This window comes from Oncorhynchus mykiss, chromosome 15 (genome assembly GCF_057628025.1).
Source record: "Oncorhynchus mykiss isolate SJ-2025 chromosome 15, ASM5762802v1, whole genome shotgun sequence".
Classification (NCBI taxonomy): domain Eukaryota; kingdom Metazoa; phylum Chordata; class Actinopteri; order Salmoniformes; family Salmonidae; genus Oncorhynchus; species Oncorhynchus mykiss.
The window spans coordinates 43242267-43257356 of record NC_143036.1 but is presented as its reverse complement, the minus strand read 5'-3'; positions in this window follow the sequence as shown (position 1 = coordinate 43257356).

The window sequence follows — 15090 nt, the reverse complement described above, 5'->3', positions numbered from 1 at the left end:
TTTGAAGTTTTTGTCCGACGTATGAGCGTTGGCCGACCAGAATGAGCGTTTGGATATGTATACCAAATGCGCCAACAAAAGGAGGTATTTGGACATAAATAACGGACATTATCGAACAAAACAAACATTTATTGTGAACCTGGGATTCCTGGAGTGCTTTCTGATGAAGATCATCAAAGGTAAGGGAATATTTATTATGTAATTTCTTGTTTATGTTGACGTCAACATGGCGGCTATTTTGACTATTTTTCTGAGCGCCGTCTCAGATTATTGCATGGTTTGCTTATTGCGTAAAGTTTTGTTGAAATCAGACACAGCGGTTGCATTAAGGAGAGGTATATCTATAATTCCATGTGTATAACTTGTATTATCATATACATTTATGATGAGTATTTATTTTGAATGATGTGGTTATGCAAAATCACTGGATGTGTTTGGAACTATTGAATGTAACGCGACAATGTGAACTCATATTTTGATAAATATGAACTTTATAAAACAAAAAACATACATGTATTGTGTAACATGAAGTCCTATGAGTGTCATCTGATGAAGATCATCAAAGGTTAGTGATTCATTTTATCTCTATTTGTGCTTTTTGTGAATGCTATCTTTGGCTGGAAAAAATGGCGGTGTTTATTGTCGTTTGGTGGTGACCTAACATAATCTTTTGTGGTGCTTTAGCTGAAAAGCCTATTTGAAATTGGACACTTTGGTGGGATTAACAACGAGAATAGCTTTAAAATTATATAAGACATATGTATGTTTTAGGAATTGTAATTATGAGATTTCTGTGGTTTGAATTTGGCGCCCTCTATTTTCACTGGTAGTTGTCATATCGATCCCGATATCGGGATTGCAGCCATAACAGGTTTTAAGGAGGCTTTTGGTCATAGACTTGGTGCTCCGGTACTACTTTCCATGCTGTACCACTTTCCAATCTACACACAATACCCCATAATGACAAAGCAAATCAGGTCTATATAAAAATAAAATGGAAATATCACATTTACACAAGTACTCAGACCCTTCACTCAGTACTTTGTTGAAGCCCCTTTGCCAGCGATTACAGCCTTGAGTCTTCTTCGGTATGACGCTACAGGCTTGGCACACCTGTATTTGGGGAGTTTCTCTGCCAGGTTGGATGGAGAGCGTCGCTGCACAGCTATTTTCAGGTCTCTAAAGAGATGTTAGATCGGGTTCAAGTCCGGGCTCTGGCTGTGACACTCAAGGACATTTAGCGACTTGTCCCAAAGCCACTCCTGCATTGTCTTGGCTGTGTGCTGAGGGTAGTTGTCCTATTCGAAGGTGAACCTTCGCCCCAGTCTGAGGTCCTGAGAACCTTCATCAAGGAACTGTCTACACTTTGCTCCGTTCATCTTTCCTTCGATCCTGACTAGTCTCCCAGTCCCTGCCGCTGAAAAACATCCCCAAAGCATGATGCTGCCACTACCATGCTTCACCATAGAGATGGTGCCATATTTCCTCCAGATGTGATGCTTGGCATTCAGGCCAAAGAGTTCAATCTTGGTTTCATCAGACGATATAATCTTGTTTCTCATGGTCTGACAGTCATTTAGGTGCCTTTTTGGCAAACTGTAAGAGGGCTGTCATGTGCCTTTTACCTCAGGAGTGGATTCCGTCTGGTCACCCAACCATAAAGGCTGCATTGGTGGAGTGCTGCAGAGATGGTTGGCCTTCTGGAAGGTTCGCCCACCTCCACAGAGAGCTCTGCCAGAATGACCATCGGGTTCATGGTCACCTCCCTGACCAAGAACCTTCTCTGCCAATTGCTCAGTTTGGTTGGGCGGCCAGCTCTAGGAAGTCTTTGTGGTGCCAAACTTCTTCCAATTAAGAATGATGGAGGCCATTGTGTTCTAGGGGACCCTCAATGCTGCAGACATTTTTTGGTACCCTTCCCCAGATCTTTGACTCGACACAATCCTGTCTCCATGCTCTACGGACAATTCATTCAACTCATGGCTTGGTTTCTGCTCTGACATGCACTGTCTACTGTGGGACCTTATATAGACCGGACTGTATCTCAACCGGCCGTGATTGGGAGTCCCATAGTGCGGTGCACAATTGGACCAGCGTCGTCCGGGTTTGGCCGGTGTAGGCCGTCATTGTAAATAAGAATTTGTTCTTAACTGACTTGAATAAAGGTTCAATTTTAAAAAATATTTTAAAAAGACAGGTGTGTTCCAAATCATGTCCAATCAATTTAATGTACCACAGGTGGCTCCAATCAAGTTGTAGCAACCTCTCAAGGATGATCAATGGAAACAGGATGCACCTGTTAAATTGCGAGTATTATAGCAAATGGTCTGAATACTTATATAAATAAGTACATTCTGTTTTTTATTTTTAATACATTTGCTAAAATGTCTAAAAACCTGTTTTCGCTTTGTCATTATGCGGTATTATGTGTAGATTGATGTGGGGGAAAAAATATTTAATCGCTTTTTGGAATAAGGCTGTAACGTAACAAAATGTGGAAAATGGGAAGTGGTCTGAATACTTTCTGAATGCACTGTATACTTTAGCATTTAATATTTATTTGGATACTTTAGTCAATTTAAAACCAGTCTTTTTACTCAAGTAGTACTTTACTGGGTGACTCACTTTTAATGAAGGTGTTTTTAGTTTTTACACCACTGCATATGTGATACAGTAAAGAGAGTTGATTTGTCTTTTTGAGTGTGATGTTGTGTATGCGCCACAAGATGGCGATCCCCTGCAGACATGTTGTTTCAAAGCGTGGCCCTGAAATGCAGAAAAGAGGTAGGAGTAGGGCAGGAAAGTTCTGCACAAACTACAAGAGAAGCTTCTTAGAAGTAAGAGGAAACCCATAACAGTGACAACGTCCTATAGGGAAAGTACAGGTTAGGCATTAGGGCTCTTTTCCAATACACTTTCAGCACCTGTCACCATACAGTAGTTCGAAAACTAAAGATTGATTGGGTGAAATACAGTGGGGCAAAATGGTATTTAGTCAGCCACCAATTGTGCAAGTTCTCCCACTTAAAAAGATGAGAGGCCTGTAATTGTCATCATAGGTACACTTCAACTATGACAAACAAAATGAGAAAAAAAAATCCAGAAAATCATATTGTAGGATTTTTCATGAATTTATTTGCAAATTATGGTGGAAAATAAACAAAAGTTTATCTCAATACTTTGTTATATACCCTTTGTTGGCAATGACAGAGGTCAAACGTTTTCTGTAAGTCTTCACAAGGTTTTCACACACTGTTGCTAGTATTTTCGCCCATTCCTCCATGCAGATCTCCTCTAGAGCAGTGATGTTTTGGGAATGTTGCTGGGCAACACGGACTTTCAACTCCCTCCAAAGATTTTGCCCTTGCTGATTTTCTGGATTTTTTTCTCTCATTTTGTCTGTCATTGTTGAAGTGTACCTGTGATGAAAAGTACAGGCCTCTCTCATCTTTTTAAGTGGGGGAACTTGCACAATTGGTGGTTGACTAAATACTTTTTTGCCCCACTGTATATGACATTATTCAGAATACTGCATGCCCCTCTCTTGAGGGGCTCTAACTCCTCTAGCTCCACAATGAAATAGGGTGTTAGCCAGCCTGCCAGCATAGTGGAGTCTGCCACTAGCACAGTCAGTGTAGTCAGCTCAGCTATCACCATTGAGACCGTGTCTGTGCCTCGACCTAGGTTGGGCAAAACTAAACATGGCGGTGTTTGCCTTAGCAATCTCACTAGGATAAAGACCACCTCCATTCCTGTCATTATTGAAAGAGATCATGATACCTCACATCTCAAAATAGGGCTACTTAGTGTTAGATCCCTGACTTCAAAGGCAATTATAGTCAATGAACTAATCACTGATCATAATCTTGATGTGATTGGCCTGACTGAAACATGGCTTAAGCCTGATGAATTTACTGTGTTAAATGAGGCCTCACCTCCTGGCTACACTAGTGACCATATCCCCCGTGCATCCCGCAAAGGCGGAGGTGTTGCTAACATTTACGATAGCAAATTTCAATTTACCAAAAAAAAATGACGTTTTCGTCTTTTGAGCTTCTAGTCATGAAATCTATGCAGCCTACTCAATCACTTTTTATAGCTACTGTTTACAGGCCTCCTGGGCCATATACAGCGTTCCTCACTGAGTTCCCTGAATTCCTATCGGACCTTGTAGTCATAGCAGATAATATTCTAATCTTTGGTGACTTTAATATTCACATGGAAAAGTCCACAGACCCACTCCAAAAGGCTTTCGGAGCCATCATCGACTCAGTGGGTTTTGTCCAACATGTCTCTGGACCCGCTCACTGTCACAGTCATACGCTGGACCTAGTTTTGTCCCATGGAATAAATGTTTTTCCTCATAATCCTGGACTATCGGACCACCATTTCATTACATTTGCAATTGCAACAAATAATCTGCTCAGACCCCAACCAAGGATCATCAAAAGTCGTGCTATAAAATCACAGACAACACAAAGATTCCTTGATGTCCTTCCAGATTCCCTCTGCCTACCCAAGGACGCCAGAGGACAAAAATCAGTTAACCACCTAACTGAGGAACTCAATTTAACCTTGCGCAATACCCTAGATGCAGTTGCACCCCTAAAAACCAAAAACATTTCTCATAAGAAACTAGCTCCCTGGTACACAGAAAATACCCGAGCTCTGAAGCAAGCTTCCAGAAAATTGGAACGGAAATGGCGCCACACCAAACTGGAAGTCTTCCGACTAGCTTGGAAAGACAGTACTGTGCAGTACCGAAGAGCCCTTACTGCTGCTCGATCATCCTATTTTTCTAACTTAATTGAGGAAAATAAGAACAATCCAAAATTCCTTTTTTGATACTGTCGCAAAGCTAACTAAAAAGCAGCATTCCCCAAGAGAGGATGACTTTCACTTTAGCAGTGATAAATTCATGAACTTCTTTGAGGAAAAGATTATGATTATTAGAAAGCAAATTACGGACTCCTCCTTAAATCTGCGTATTCCTTCAAAGCTCAGTTGTCCTGAGTCTGCACAACTCTGCCAGGACCTAGGATCAAGAGAGACGCTCAAGTGTTTTAGTACTATATCTCTTGACACAATGATGAAAAATAATCATAGCCTCTAAACCTTCAAGCTGCATACTGGACCCTATTCCAACTAACCTACTGAAAGAGCTGCTTCCTGTGCTTGGCCCTCCTATGTTGAACATAATAAACGGCTCTTTTATCCATCGGATGTGTACCAAACTCACTAAAAGTGGCAGTAATAAAGCCTCTCTTGAAAAAGCCAAACCTTGACCCAGAAAATATAAAAAACTATCGGCCTATATCGAATCTTCCATTCCTCTCAAAAATTTTAGAAAAGGCTGTTGCGCAACAACTCACTGCCTTCCTGAAGACAAACAATGTATACGAAATGCTTCAGTCTGGTTTTAGACCCCATCATAGCACTGAGACGGCACTTGTGAAGGTGGTAAATTACATTTTAATGGCATTGGACCGAGGCTCTGCATCTGTCCTCGTGCTCCTAGACCTTAGTGCTGCTTTTGATACCATCGATCACCACATTCTTTTGGAGAGATTGGAAACCCAAATTGGTCTACACGGACAAGTTCTGGCCTGGTTTAGATCTTATCTGTCGGAAAGATATCAGTTTGTCTCTGTGAATGGTTTGTCCTCTGACAAATCAACTGTAAATTTCGGTGTTCCTCAAGGTTCCGTTTTAGGACCACTATTGTTTTCACTATATATTTTACCTCTTGGGGATGTTATTCGAAAACATAATGTTAACTTTCACTGCTATGCGGATGACACACAGCTGTACATTTCAATGAAACATGGTGAAGCCCCAAAATTGCCCTTGCTAGAAGCATGTGTTTAAGACATAAGGAAGTGGATGGCTGCAAACTTTCTACTTTTAAAGTCGGACAAAACAGAGATGCTTGTTCTAGGTCCCAAGAAACAAAGAGATCTTCTGTTGAATCTGACAATTAATCTTAATGGTTGTACAGTCGTCTCAAATAAAACTGTGAAGGACCTCGGCGTTACTCTGGACCCCGATCTCTCTTTTGAAGAACATATCAAGACCATTTCAAGGACAGCTTTTTTCCATCTACGTAACATTGCAAAAATCAGAAACTTTCTGTCCAAAAATGATGCAGAAAAATTAATCCATGCTTTTGTCACTTCTAGGTTAGACTACTACAATGCTCTACTTTCCGGGCCTCCTAATTGTCCCTAGAATTTCTAAGCAAACAGCTGGAGGCAGGGCTTTCTCCTATAGAGCTCCATTTTTATGGAACGGTCTGCCTACCCATGTCAGAGACGCAAACTCGGTCTCAACCTTTAAGTCTCTACTGAAGACTCATCTCTTCAGTGGGTCATATGATTGAGTGTAGTCTGGCCCAGGAGTGGGAAGGTGAACGGAAAGGCTCTGGAGCAACGAACCGCCCTTGCTGTCTCTGCCTGGCCGGTTCCCCTCTTTCCACTGGGATTCTCTGCCTCTAACCCTATTACAGGAGCTGAGTCACTGGCTTACTGGGGCTCTCTCATGCCGTCCCTGGAGGGGGTGCGTCACCTGAGTGGGTTGATTCACTGATGTGGTCATCCTGTCCCCCCCCTTGGGTTGTGCCGTGGCGGAGGTCTTTGTGGGCTATACTCAGCCTTGTCTCAGGATGGTAAGTTGGTGGTTGAAGATATCCCTCTAGTGGTGTGGGGGCTGTGCTTTGGCAAAGTGGGTGGGGTTATATCCTTCCTGTTTGGCCCTGTCCGGGGGTGTCCTCGGATGGGGCCACAGTGTCTCCTGACCCCTCCTGTCTCAGCCTCCAGTATTTATGCTGCAGTAGTTTATGTGTCGGGGGGCTAGGGTCAGTTTGTTATATCTGGAGTACTTCTCCTGTCCTATTCGGTGTCCTGTGTGAATCTAAGTGTGTGTTCTCTAATTCTCTCCTTCTCTCTTTCTTTCTCTCTCTCGGAGGACCTGAGCCCTAGGACCATGCCCCAGGACTACCTGATGGTAGTCCTGTATGGTAGTATGGTATGGTAGTATGGTAGTCTCTGACATGATGACTCCTTGCTGTCCCCAGTCCACCTGGCCGTGCTGCTGCTCCAGTTTCAATTGTTCTGCCTTATTATTATTCGACCATGCTGGTCATTTATGAACATTTGAACATCTTGGCCATGTTCTGTTATAATCTCCACCCGGCACAGCCAGAAGAGAACTGGCCATCCCACATATGCTCTCTCTAATTCTCTCTTTCTTTCTCTCTCTGGGAGGATCTGAGCCCTAGGACCATGCCCCAGGAATACCTGACATGATGACTCCTTGCTGTCCCCAGTCCACCTGACTGTGCTGCTGCTCCAGTTTCAACTGTTCTGCCTTATTATTACTCGACCATGCTGGTCATTTATGAACATTTGAACATCTTGGCCATGTTCTGTTATAATCTCCACCCGGCACAGCCAGAAGAGGACTGGCCACCCCACATAGCCTGGTTCCTCTCTAGGTTTCTTCCTAGGTTTTGGCCTTTCTAGAGAGTTTTTCCTAGCCACCGTGCTTCTACACCTGCATTGCTTGCTGTTTGGGGTTTTAGGCTGGATTTCTGTACAGCACTTTGAGATATCAGCTGATGTACGAAGGGCTATATAAATAAATTTGATTTGATTTGATCTTAAATACGTAAAGCGTTCATGGGAGGGAGAGTTTGGAAGCGAGAATTTCCGATATTACCTGGCATTCTGCAATTGACAGGAAACGCTCATCCTCTATCTGCATTAGACATGGGTTAGTACAGTTTAAAGTATTTCATCGCCTACACTTTTGCAGGAGTAGACTTGCCAGATTGTATCCAAAAATAGACCCAACCTGCTCTAGATGCCATCAGGCACCCGCCACTCTGTATCACACCTGCTCTAGATGCCATCAGGCACCCGCCACTCTGTATCACACATACTGGTCATTCCCGACACTAGTTCCATTCTGGTTCTCTATTTTTGACAATTTGTCATACATATGCATTAAGGAAATTGCCCCCGATCCCTCTGTCGCTATTTTCAGGGTAGCCCCTGAAGGGCTTACTCTTTGTAACACCCAAGCAGACACCATAGCCTTTTCGTCCCTTCTGGCACGCCGATTTATTATTTTTAATTGGAAGATAGGTAGCCCGTCATCGCATGCTCACTGAGTTAGGGATGTTATGGCCCATCTTAAACTTGAGAAGCTAAGATATTCCACCAATGGAATAAGTTTTATAAGGTCTGACAGCAATTTCTCATCTACTTTGAGAGTAACTTCTGCGCGGAGAACTTAATATATCTTCTGCAACTACCCCCCCATATCATTTTATTATTTCTGATATTCTATGTGTATGTATATGTATGTGTAGGTCCAAAAGGCTACTTAACAGCTTCTCCCCCAAAGCCCTAAGACTGCTAAACAGTTAATCAAAAGGCTACCTGGACTATTTGCATTTAACCCCTTTCTTATGATACTGCAACTCGCTGTTATTAATTATTAATTGTCACTTTACCCCTACCTACATGTACATATGACCTCAATTACCTTGACTAACCTGTACCCCAGCACCGTTCCGGTACCAGTATCCTGATAAAGGAATTTATATGTTTAAATTAATGACTAAAGAATTCCACCCTGAAACATAAAATACTATAATTCTAATAATGTATGTGTGTGTGTAAGAGGGAGAAAACAGAGGCTGGTAGACTACACAATATAACTCTGACAACAGGAGCTGACAACAGGAGGGCCTGTTGTTTATCACTTCCAAGGCCTCTCTAATTTAGGGAGGAGAGGAGAGAACGACAAGAAACAGCCAAGGCTGGTAGAAAAGTGATAAACATGTGTGTGTGTGTGTGTGTGTGTGTGTGTGTGTGTGTGTGTGTGTGTGCGTGCATGCACGCTTATAGAGGGTGTTATAAAGACTGTTCAAATTTTGGTTCACTTTAAAGAGCTCTCATGAATAAACTACAACGAACGTTTTGCAGAATCTGAGTCTTTGCCTAATTCTTATTAACCCTAGCTTTACAACCGAGGGGGAATTGGTCAATGCTATAGTGATATCATCATTGGGATTGAAATATCTTGTGACATATCCCCTGTATATAGCCTTGTTATTGTTATTTTATTGTGATGCTTGTATTTTCTTTTATATAGAAAAATAACAAATATTTTCTTACTTACTTAAAAACAAATGCATTGTTGGTTAAGGACTTGTAAGTAAGCATTTCGAGGTAAGGTTGTGTTCCTGTTGTATTCGGCGCATGTGACTAATAAAATGTTATTTGTGCAACAGGGTTTGATGGGTTCTAACAAATGTTTTTTTTTCCTCAGGGTTGAGACCTCTCATTGTTTGAATTTGAAAATCCAACCATTGTAATAGAAGGGTGCGGCGCTCAGGGGCAGTGTCTGGATGTGGGTGTTTGAGTGAGAAAAAAACAGAGGAGAGCCAACCGGTAAAAGGACAGCCCCCTTCATTATCACAAGCATTGGAAACAGCATTGGGTGTGAATACGGTGGGAACACGTGGATCCGGGCAAGTGTGATGTCATTCATGTTTGTGGATATCTATGTAAATGTTAAGCTGTTTATTGTTTTAATTAATGTATGTTTTTGTTTGTCAAAAAAACTAAACGTGAGATAAATTACTTCAAAAAATGTAATAGCCTGTTTTACTACAGATTGCTCAGGACCTCGACATTTTAAACCCGGACATCAACAACTGAGACATGAACTGAACAAGTTCCACAGACATGTGACTAACAGAAATTGAATAATGTGTTCATGAACAAAGAGGGGTTCAAAATCAAAAGTAACAGTCAGTATCTGGTGTTGCCACCAGATGCATTAAGTACTGCAGTGCATCTCCTCCTCATGGACTGCACCAGATTTGCCAGTTCTTGCTGTGAGACGTTACCCCACTCTTCCACCAAGGCACCTGCAAGTTCCCGGACATTTCTGGGGGGAATAGCCCTAGCCCTCACCCTCCAATCCAACAGTTCCCAGACGTGATCAATGGGATTGAGATCCGGGTTCCTCCCTGGCCTTGGCAGAACACTGACATTCCTATCTTGCAGGAAATCATGCACAGAACGAGCAGTATGGCTGGTGGAATTGTCATGCTGGAGGGTCATGTATGGATGAGCCTGCAGGAAGGGTACCACATGAGGGAGGAGGATGTCTTCCCTATAACGCACAGCGTTGAGATTGCCTGCAATGACAACAAGCTCAGTCCGATGATGCTGTGACACACCGCCCCAGACCATAACGGACCCTCCACCTCCAAATCAATCCCGCTCCAGAGTACAGGCCTCGGTGTAAAGCTCATTCCTTCATTAATTGTTTATGGTTCATTGAACAAGCATAGGAAGCAGTGTTAAAACCCTTTACATTGAAGATCTGTGAAGTTATTTGGATTTTTAGGAATTATCTTTGAGGGGTCCTGAAAAAGGGACGTTTCTTTTTTTGTTGAGAAATAAATAAAAATCATCTTTCAGTGTTTACCATATTTACCCTTTATACTAGCTCAATCTCAATCACCCACAGAGCTATGGCTAATTTAGGCTCCAAATGTTCATCCTGTTAGGTTTCACACTGTTAGGATTATGCAACTAACAGGGGTGAACAATTTGGATTTAACAGCCTGAGCTTGACCAATATGTTTTTTTCTAAAAGTCAAACCAGTTTTTTTCTGATATACTAAAGAAATTAAAAATATAAAACAAATTCCTCAACAGTTTTGAGGTCCAAAAGGCATAGGAATGACATATGCAGTAATGAGCAGAGAGTAGTTTGCAGTTCATAAGCTAACCTAATATGTGCCATGGCAAGGATTTGGTGTACTCTCCACAGGTACACATGTGCATACATGTACACACATGTGCATACATGCTTGGATTCCCCACATACACTCACCGGGCCCCAATCTTTTCCAGGAAATTCCGGTACGCCAGCGATACCCTGAAAAAGCAAAAACAGATCATAAGTCAGAACGCACACACACAATATCTAATATTTCTTTAACCTTTTCATGATCTCTCTCTCTTTCTCCTTGTCCCTCTCCTTATCATTATGACACTGAAAGCCTAAATGTAAGGTATTTAATTTACCACGTCCCCTTTCGGTCCAGATACGGCAGGGAAGCCCTCGTCTCCTCGTTGTCCCTTCTCTCCAAGAGGGGGTCCGGGAACCCTGGTGGCCCCTGAGGACCCCGTCGTCCTAAAGCTCCTGGAACACTCTGGACATGACAGTGACACGTCACAAACAGTGGAGGTCAAATACACATACTGTAAATATCATGAATAAAGCTGGGATGACTAATATATGTGACTCGTTTCAAGAAACTGGGCGTATGTTGCGCGTCACTACTTTACAAGACAGGCGTTTGAACGTAAACATAATTTTTTTAATCAAATTGCATTTTTTGGCAGAAATGCCTTCTGGAACATGTGAACTTTCATGTGCATTAACATCATGGTATGCCATCTTTAAATACAAATACAATTGTTAAATTGCGAGCCTAGTTAGCTTAGCCACGGAAAAAGACTTTCCCGCTAGCCATGATTGGCTGAGATAATGGATGGGCTGGACATGCTGAGAGATGAGTTCGGATTAATAGCCATGTACTCTTATAATCTCCACCCGGCACAGCCAGAAGAGGACTGGCCACCCATCAGAACCTGGTTCCTTTCTTGGTTCCTTACTAGGTTCCTGCCTTTCTAGGGAGTTTTTCCTAGCCACCGTGCTTCTACATCTGCATTGCTTGCTGTTTGGGGTTTTAGGCTGGGTTTATGTATAGTACTTTCTGACATCTGCTGATGTAAAAATGGCTTTATAAATACAGTTGATTTACCATTTTAAATGTTTGTCATTCAGCAGACGCTCTTATCCAGAGCGACTCACAGTTTGTGCATTCATCTTAAGATAGCTAGGTGGGATAACCACATATCACAGGCATAAAAAGTACATTTTTCCTCAATAAAGTAGGAGTCAGTAGAGTCAGAGCTAGAAGGGGGGGTCAAGTGCAAGTGCTGTTTTAGTATTTGTATTTTTTGGGGGGGGGGGGCAGTTGAGGTGAGGAGGAGGATTATTTCAAATACTGTTTGAAGAGGTAGCATTTCAGATGTTGTCGGCAGATGGGCAGGGACTCTGCTGTCCTAGCTTCAGGGAGAATTTTATTTGTATATGGATGAGAGTCTATTAGCTAGCTAGCTAATGTTAGCTGGCTGGCTGGCTAGCTAACATTACATGCATGATCTGTGTAGTAATAGTATTTGTATCTCAGAGACAATTCCATGGCTAGTTATTGCCTAGTGTTAGCTAGCTAGCTAACATTGAACCTAGCTTGTTGGTTAACTTTAGCTACCAGCAGATGCATACAGGGTAGTAACGTTATAAGTTGGGATAATGGTTAATTGTTACGCTAGCTATCTTCCTAGCTACATGTTTAAACAAAAGACTCCACTATGCAAGTAACCATTTCGCTGTACCGTAAAGATATAATGTTAGGCCAAAAAGACAGTATCCAAGCTATAAAATTCTCCAGTAGAATGCCGGGCTTTTATTTTGTCTCAACCACAACCATAAGCTATTTTCTGTAATTAGCTTGCCATAAACTTGTAAAGAATTATCTTGTTGTGAGTTTATTTTCCTGTAATTGATCTGGCTAGTCAGCTAACTTAACCTTAGCTACCTAGCTAACAAGCTAGAAACAAACCAAAATGAGAACACTATTCATTTTGAGAAGTGATAACACTAGGAACAGAGCTGGAGAGAGAGGACATGAGAGAACGAGAGAACAAAATCTGTCCACATGGAATGTCGATTGTGTGTGTACTCCGAAACTGCTCCGGCCTCGCCACTCCCAACCTTCCTGATCATAAAAGTTGGAGCTGGTTTGGTTCACTTAACATCAAGGAGGATATTCCATCCTGTGAAGGTGGGGGTGCTGTACCCTCTAACTGTTAACCCCATGTGGGCAGCCATCTTGGAATAATGCTACATCCTTTTAGCTCTCATTAATATCAGTGAAGGGATGAATATGTACATGTTGAATATGTGTGTGATTGAGTGCGAGAGAGGATACATTTCAAGTGATATGGGATGATGTTTCTCCTGAACATGTGTGCTCGTGATGGAGAGGGATCATCTCTTAATCAGTGGAACCTGGGGCTGAGCTGAAATGGCACCCTGTTCCCTACATAGTGCAGAATTTTGGGAACAAGCCAAAAGTGCACCATATCGTCATTTCAGACACCCCTGGTCGTGTTCATTGGGCACCAAACAGAAGAAAACAGTCTGAAACGGAGGGACTGCGTGGACTTGTTCAATAAGAAACGCTCCTTTTCTGTTCCAAATGTTTTCTGTTGCATACCCTAATGAACACGATCCTGGAAACATCCATATGTGTTAGCATGGGAACCCACCAGCACAACAACTTGTACAACAGCAGCAGCTAGCTCCAGGTCTCTTGGGAAGAAGCAGCAGTATCTCCAAGCAAAGAGGGGTATTATATATACAGTGCCTTGCGAAAGTATTCGGCCCCCTTGAACTTTGCGACCTTTTGCCACATTTCAGGCTTCAAACATAAAGATATAAAACTGTATTTTTTTGTGAAGAATCAACAACAAGTGGGACACAATCATGAAGTGGAACGACATTAATTGGATATTTCAAACTTTTTTAACAAATCAAAAACTGAAAAATTGGGCGTGCAAAATTATTCAGCCCCTTTACTTTCAGTGCAGCAAACTCTCTCCAGAAGTTCAGTGAGGATCTCTGAATGATCCAATGTTGACCTAAATGACTAATGATGATAAATACAATCCACCTGTGTGTAATCAAGTCTCCGTATAAATGCACCTGCACTGTGATAGTCTCAGAGGTCCGTCAAAAGCGCAGAGAGCATTATGAAAACCAAGGAACACACCAGGCAGGTCCGAGATACTGTTGTGAAGAAGTTTAAAGCCGGATTTGGATACAAAAAGATTTCCCAAGCTTTAAACATCCCAAGGAGCACTGTGCAAGCGATAATATTGAAATGGAAGGAGTATCAGACCACTGCAAATCTACCAAGACCTGGCCGTCCCTCTAAACTTTCAGCTCATACAAGGAGAAGACTGATCAGAGATGCAGCCAAGAGGCCCATGATCACTCTGGATGAACTGCAGAGACCTACAGCTGAGGTGGGAGACTGTCCATAGGACAACAATCAGTCGTATATTGCACAAATCTGGCCTTTATGGAAGAGTGGCAAGAAGAAAGCCATTTCTTAAAGATATCCATAAAAAGTGTCGTTTAAAGTTTGCCACAAGCCTCCTGGGAGACACACCAAACATGTGGAAGAAGGTGCTCTGGTCAGATGAAACCAAAATTGAACTTTTTGGCAACAATGCAAAACGTTATGTTTGGCGTAAAAGCAACACAGCTCATCACATTGAACACACCATCCCCACTGTCAAACATGGTGGTGGCAGCATCATGGTTTGGGCCTGCTTTTCTTCAGCAGGGACAGGGAAGATAGTTAAAATTGATGGGAAGATGGATGGAGCCAAGTACAGGACCATTCTGGAAGAAAACCTGATGGAGTCTGCAAAAGACCTGAGACTGGGATGGAGATTTGTCTTCCAACAAGACAATGATCCAAAACATAAAGCAAAATCTACAATGGAATGGTTCAAAAATAAACATATCCAAGTGTTAGAATGGCCAAGTCAAAGTCCAGACCTGAATCCAATCGAGAATCTGTGGAAAGAACTGAAAACTGCTGTTCACAAATGCTCTCCATCCAACCTCACTGAGCTCGAGGTGTTTTACAAGGAGGAATGGGAAAAAATTTCAGTCTCTCGATGTGCAAAACTGATAGAGACATACCCCAAGCGACTTACAGCTGTAATCGCAGCAAAAGGTGGCGCTACAAAGTATTAACTTAAGGGGGCTGAATAATTTTGCACGCCCAATTTTTCAGTTTTTGATTTGTTAGAAAAGTTTGAAATATCCAATAAATGTCGTTCCACTTCATGATTGTGTCCCACTTGTTGTTGATTCTTCACAAAAAAATACAGTTTCATATCTTTATGTTTGAAGCCT